Consider the following 7,500-nt stretch of genomic DNA (forward strand, 5'->3'; position numbering starts at 1 on the left):
AGCAAAAAGACACGAATATGGGAGTAGGACAAAAAATCGCCAGCCTATCTTGCAGGAAAAAATCCGGGGAACACGATGGCGTCGTCAAAAGTGCAGGTCGTCGAGCTAGTTTTCGAGAAAAAAAAAAAAAAATTCTCAAAACTCGACAAAAAAATAAAACGATCAGTGGACCGTGTAGAGAATCTAAAACTGCATAAGAATCGTATAGACCAAAATTGGCGTTCACGTGCTCGTTTTTGAGAAAAAAGTTAAAAAAGCTCTCAAAATTCGAGATAAAAAAAAAACAAACCATCTGCCAGGTAGCCAACGGTAAACGGTACAAGTATCGTACGGGCGAAAACGAGCGTTACCGTGCTCGTTTTCGAGTTATTGACGAAAAACAGCCTGGAGCGATCGGTCCGGCGGTCGACGCGCGAAAGTTTCTAAGTCCGCTCTGCTCCGAATCATCGCTCCGGCGTCAAAAATCGTCGTAGGACAAAAAATCGCCACCCTATCTTGCAGGAAAAAATCCGGGGAACACGATGGCGTCGTCAAAAGTGCAGGTCGTCGAGCTCGTTTTCGAGAAAAAAAAAAAAAAATTCTCAAAATTCGACAAAAAAATAAAACGAACAGTGGACCGTGTAGAGAATATAAAACTGCATAAGAATCGTATAGACGAAAATTGGCGTTCACGTGCTCGTTTTTGTGGAAAAAATTAAAAAAGCTCTCAAACTTCGAGATAAAAAAAAAAAGAACCATCTACCAGGTAGCCAACGGTAAACGGTACAAGTATCGTACGGGCGAAAATGAGCGTTACCGTGCTCGTTTTCGAGTTATTGACGAAAAACAGCCTGGAGCGATCGCTCCGGCGGTCGACGCGCTAAAGTTTCTAAGTCCGCTCTGCTCCGAAACACCGCTCCGGCGTCAAAAATCGTCGTAGGACAAAAAATAGACACGCTATCTTGCAGGAAAAAATCCGGGGAACACGATGGCGTCGTCAAAAGTGCAGGTCGTCGAGCTCGTTTTCGAGAAAAAAAAAAAAAAATTCTCAAAATTCGACAAAAAAATAAAACGATCAGTGGACCGTGTAGACAATATAAAACTGCATAAGAATCGTATAGACGAAAATTGGCGTTCACGTGCTCGTTTTTGTGGAAAAAATTAAAAAAGCTCTCAAACTTCGAGATAAAAAAAAAAAAAACCGTCTACCAGGTAGCCAACGGTAAACGGTACAAGTATCGTACGGGCGAAAACGAGCGTTACCGTGCTCGTTTTCGAGTTATTGACGAAAAACAGCCTGGAGCGATCGGTCCGGCGGTCGACGCGCGAAAGTTTCTAAGTCCGCTCTGCTCCGAATCATCGCTCCGGCGTCAAAAATCGTCGTAGGACAAAAAATCGCCACCCTATCTTGCAGGAAAAAATCCGGGGAACACGATGGCGTCGTCAAAAGTGCAGGTCGTCGAGCTCGTTTTCGAGAAAAAAAAAAAAAAATTCTCAAAATTCGACAAAAAAATAAAACGATCAGTGGACCGTGTAGAGAATATAAAACTGCATAAGAATCGTATAGACGAAAATTGGCGTTCACGTGCTCGTTTTTGTTGAAAAAATTAAAAAAGCTCTCAAACTTCGAGATAAAAAAAAAAAAAACCATCTACCAGGTAGCCAACGGTAAACGGTACAAGTATCGTACGGGCGAAAATGAGCGTTACCGTGCTCGTTTTCGAGTTATTGACGAAAAACAGCCTGGAGCGATCGCTCCGGCGGTCGACGCGCGAAAGTTTCTAAGTCCGCTCTGCTCCGAATCATCGCTCCGGCGTCAAAAATCGTCGTAGGACAAAAAATAGACACGCTATCTTGCAGGAAAAAATCCGGGGAACACGATGGCGTCGTCAAAAGTGCAGGTCGTCGAGCTCGTTTTCGAGAAAAAAAAAAAAAAATTCTGAAAATTCGACAAAAAAATAAAACGATCAGTGGACCGTGTAGAGAATATAAAACTGCATAAGAATCGTATAGACGAAAATTGGCGTTCACGTGCTCGTTTTTGTGGAAAAAATTAAAAAAGCTCTCAAACTTCGAGATAAAAAAAAAAAAAACCATCTACCAGGTAGCCAACGGTAAACGGTACAAGTATCATACGGGCGAAAATGAGCGTTACCGTGCTCGTTTTCGAGTTATTGACGAAAAACAGCCTGGAGCGATCGCTCCGGCGGTCGACGCGCGAAAGTTTCTAAGTCCGCTCTGCTCCGAAACACCGCTCCGGCGTCAAAAATCGTCGTAGGACAAAAAATAGACACGCTATCTTGCAGGAAAAAATCCGGGGAACACGATGGCGTCGTCAAAAGTGCAGGTCGTCGAGCTCGTTTTCGAGAAAAAAAAAAAAAAATTCTCAAAATTCGACAAAAAAATAAAACGATCACTGGACCGTGTAGAGAATATAAAACTGCATAAGAATCGTATAGACGAAAATTGGCGTTCACGTGCTCGTTTTTGAGAAAAAAGTTAAAAAAGCTCTCAAAATTCGAGATAAAAAAAAAACAAACCATCTGCCAGGTAGCCAACGGTAAACGGTACAAGTATCGTACGGGCGAAAACGAGCGTTACCGTGCTCGTTTTCGAGTTATTGACGAAAAACAGCCTGGAGCGATCGGTCCGGCGGTCGACGCGCGAAAGTTTCTAAGTCCGCTCTGCTCCGAATCATCGCTCCGGCGTCAAAAATCGTCGTAGGACAAAAAATCGCCACCCTATCTTGCAGGAAAAAATCCGGGGAACACGATGGCGTCGTCAAAAGTGCAGGTCGTCGAGCTCGTTTTCGAGAAAAAAAAAAAAAAATTCTCAAAATTCGACAAAAAAATAAAACGATCATTGGACCGTGTAGAGAATCTAAAACTGCATAAGAATCGTATAGACCAAAATTGGCCTTAACGTGCTGGTTTTCGAGTTATTGACGATAAGCCGGTATATATATGTCCGAGATAAAAAAAAAGATAGGGACAGTGGGAATCTCCTATACTATCACGGGCGTGTATTCTCCTACTAGTTTGATGGTTGCTGTTGCATAAACCACCGACTGTTTGGCCCGCCGTTTAACCGCGCAGTTTAAAATTGCAACACAATGTTGGTGTCGCTCCGGATCGAAAAAATGGAAAAACGACATACTTTACGCATAGGGGCGGCTGATCTTAACATATTTTGTCAATGTCATCTTCCCAGTGACCCTAGGAAGGAGTTTGCCGTTGCACGTTTTCCTATTAAAAAGTAATTAGTGTACAAAAATTTTCGTGAAGCAAAAAACAAGAATGTGAAAGTACGTTCCATGAGCATTACGGTGAATAAAACAGAAATTAAAAATTCCCGAGGGGTTGAACAGCATCATATTGAATTCGTTTTGCTGACTGGGGTCTGCGCCCCCCAGACCCCCGCTACACTAGCCCAGACCAAACCCACTTTGTAATAGTGGTATCATATTAAATTGAACAGCATCGTACTTAATTCGTTTTGCTGAATGGGGGGCTGCGCCCCCCAAACCCCCGCTACACTAGCCCAGACCTAACCCATTTTGTAATAGCGGTATCAAATTAAATTGAACAGCATCGTACTAAATTCGTTTTGCTGACTGGGGGGCTGCGCCCCCCAGACCCCCGCAACACTAGCCCGGACCTAACCCACTTTGTAATAGCGGTATCATATTAAATTGAACAGCATCGTACTAAATTCGTTTTGCTGAATGGGGGGCTGCGCCCCCCAAACCCCCGCTACACTAGCCCAGACCTAACCCATTTTGTAATAGCGGTATCAAATTAAATTGAACAGCATCATATTGAATTCGTTTTGCTGACTGGGGTCTGCGCCCCCCAGACCCCCGCTACAATAGCCCAGACCTAACCCACTTTGTAATAGTGGTATCATATTAAATTGAACAGCATCGTACTTAATTCGTTTTGCTGAATGGGGGGCTGCGCCCCCCAAACCCCCGCTACACTAGCCCAGACCTAACCCATTTTGTAATAGCGGTATCAAATTAAATTGAACAGCATCGTACTAAATTCGTTTTGCTGACAGGGGTCTGCGCCCCCCAGACCCCCGCTACACTAGCCCAGACCTAACCCCCTTTGTAATAGCGGTATCATATTAAATTGAACAGCATCATATTGAATTCGTTTTGCTGACTGGGGTCTGCGCGCCCCAGACCCCCGCAACACTAGCCCGGACCTAACCCACTTTGTAATAGCGGTATCACATTAAATTGAACAGCATCGTACTAAATTCGTTTTGCTGAATGGGGGGCTGCGCCCCCCAAACCCCCGCTACACTAGCCCAGACCTAACCCATTTTGTAATAGCGGTATCAAACTAAATTGAACAGCATCATATTGAATTCGTTTTGCCGACTGGGGTCTGCGCCCCCCAGACCCCCGCTACAATAGCCCAGACCTAACCCACTTTGTAATAGTGGTATCATATTAAATTGAACAGCATCGTACTTAATTCGTTTTGCTGAATGGGGGGCTGCGCCCCCCAAACCCCCGCTACACTAGCCCAGACCTAACCCATTTTGTAATAGCGGTATCAAATTAAATTGAACAGCATCGTACTAAATTCGTTTTGCTGACAGGGGTCTGCGCCCCCCAGACCCCCGCTACACTAGCCCAGACCTAACCCCCTTTGTAATAGCGGTATCATATTAAATTGAACAGCATCATGTTGAATTCGTTTTGCTGACTGGGGTCTGCGCGCCCCAGACCCCCGCAACACTAGCCCGGACCTAACCCACTTTGTAATAGCGGTATCATATTAAATTGAACAGCATCGTACTAAATTCGTTTTGCTGAATGGGGGGCTGCGCCCCCCAAACCCCCGCTACACTAGCCCAGACCTAACCCATTTTGTAATAGCGGTATCAAATTAAATTGAACAGCATCATATTGAATTCGTTTTGCTGACTGGGGTCTGCGCCCCCCAGACCCCCGCTACACTAGCCCAGACCTAACCCACTTTGTAATAGTGGTATCATATTAAATTGAACAGCATCGTACATAATTCGTTTTGCTGAATGGGGGGCTGCGCCCCCCAAACCCCCGCTACACTAGCCCAGACCTAACCCATTTTGTAATAGCTGTATCAAATTAAATTGAACAGCATCATATTGAATTCGTTTTGCTGACAGGGGTCTGCGCCCCCCAGACCCCCGCTACACTAGCCCAGACCTAACCCACTTTGTAATAGTGGTATCATATTAAATTGAACAGCATCGTACATAATTCGTTTTGCTGAATGGGGGGCTGCGCCCCCCAAACCCCCGCTACACTAGCCCAGACCTAACCCATTTTGTAATAGCGGTATCAAATTAAATTGAACAGCATCGTACTAAATTCGTTTTGCTGACAGGGGTCTGCGCCCCCCAAACCCCCGCTACACTAGCCCAGACCTAACCCATTTTGTAATAGCGGTATCAAATTAAATTGAACAGCATCATATTGAATTCGTTTTGCTGACTGGGGTCTGCGCCCCCCAAACCCCCGCTACACCAGCCCAGACCTAACCCATTTTGTAATAGCGGTATCAAATTAAATTGAGCAGCATCATATTGAATTCGTTTTGCTGACAGGGGTCTGCGCCCCCCAGTCCCCCGCTACACTAGCCCAGACCTAACCCCCTTTGTAATAGCGGTATCATATTAAATTGAACAGCATCATATTGAATTCGTTTTGCTGACTGGGGTCTGCGCGCCCCAAACCCCCGCAACACTGGCCCAGACCTAGCCCATTTTGTAATGACTGTATTGGAACTGCGTTAGGGCTAGTTTAGAATTGGTTAGGTGAAGTAATGCGGAGAGCAGTTTCGCCTGCGTCCCGGGATGCTTGTTGGCATGAGTGGTGTCTGAATGAGTAAAGACGGATGAGACACTTGTGGGGTATGGTGAGTCAGATTCTCAAACTACCCATATATTCTTCTGAGGCATGGGTGCCTATCCAAGGATCTCCTTCGGTATCTAAAACAGAAATAAAAAAAAAAAAACAAAAAAAAAAAAAAAAAATGAATATGGACTGTGTTAGGACTGAATTGGATAAGGTCTGGGTTACGTCTCGGTTAGGTCTGAGTTAGGACTGGTTTAAGACTGGGTTAGGACTGGGTTAGGACTGGGTTAGGACTGGGTTAGGTCTGGGTTAGGTCTGGGTTATTTCTGGGTTAGGTCTGGGTTAGGTCTGGGTTAGGTCTGGGTTAGGTCTGGGTTAGGACTGGATTAGGTCTGGGTTAGGACTGGGTTAGTACTGGGTTAGGACTGGGTTAGGTCTGGGTTAGGTCTGGGTTATTTCTGGGTTAGGTCTGGGTTAGGTCTGGGTTAGGTCTGGGTTAGGGCTGGGTTAGGTCTGGGTTAGGTCTGGGTCAGGTCTGGGGTATTTCTGGGTTAGGACTGGGTTAGGTCTGGGTTAGGTCTGGGTTATTTCTGGGTTAGGTCTGGGTTAGGTCTGGGTTAGGTCTGGGTTAGGTCTGGGTTAGGTCTGGGTTAGGTCTGGGTTAGGACTGGGTTAGTACTGGGTTAGGACTGGGTTAGGTCTGGGTTAGGTCTGGGTTATTTCTGGGTTAGGTCTGGGTTAGGTCTGGGTTAGGTCTGGGTTAGGATTGGGTTAGGTCTGGTTTAGGACTGGGTTAGGTCTAGGTTAGGACTGGGTTAGGTCTGGGTTAGGTCTGGGTTAGGACTGGGTTAGGTCTGGGTTAGGACTGGGTTAGTACTGGGTTAGGACTGGGTTAGGTCTGGGTTAGGTCTGGGTTATTTCTGGGTTAGGTCTGGGTTAGGTCTGGGTTAGGTCTGGGTTAGGGCTGGGTTAGGTCTGGGTTAGGTCTGGGTCAGGTCTGGGGTATTTCTGGGTTAGGACTGGGTTAGGTCTGGGTTAGGTCTGGGTTATTTCTGGGTTAGGTCTGGGTTAGGTCTGGGTTAGGTCTGGGTTAGGTCTGGGTTAGGTCTGGGTTAGGTCTGGGTTAGGACTGGGTTAGTACTGGGTTAGGACTGGGTTAGGTCTGGGTTAGGTCTGGGTTATTTCTGGGTTAGGTCTGGGTTAGGTCTGGGTTAGGTCTGGGTTAGGGCTGGGTTAGGACTGGGTTAGGACTGGGTTAGGTCTGGGTTAGGACTGGGTTAGGACTGGGTTAGGTCTGGGTTAGGTCTGGGTTAGGACTGGGTTAGGTCTGGGTTAGGACTGGGCTAGGACTGGGTTAGGTCTGGGTTAGGTCTGGGTTAGGTTTGGGTTAGGACTGGGTAGGTTCTGGGTTAGGACTTGGTTAGGACTAGGTTAGGACTGTGTTAGGACTGGGTTAGGTCTGGGTTAGGTCTGGGTTAGGACTGGGTTAGGTCTGGGTTAGGACTGGGTTAGGTCTGGGTTAGGTCTGGGTTCGGTCTGGGTTAGGTCTGGGTTAGGTCTGGGTTAGGACTGGGTTAGGACTGGGTTAGGTCTGGGTTAGGACTGGGTTAGGACTGGGTTAGGTCTGGGTTAGGACTGGGTTAGGACTGGGTTAGGTCTGGGTTAGG

This window comes from Colletes latitarsis, unplaced genomic scaffold (genome assembly GCF_051014445.1).
Source record: "Colletes latitarsis isolate SP2378_abdomen unplaced genomic scaffold, iyColLati1 scaffold0146, whole genome shotgun sequence".
NCBI lineage: Eukaryota > Metazoa > Arthropoda > Insecta > Hymenoptera > Colletidae > Colletes > Colletes latitarsis.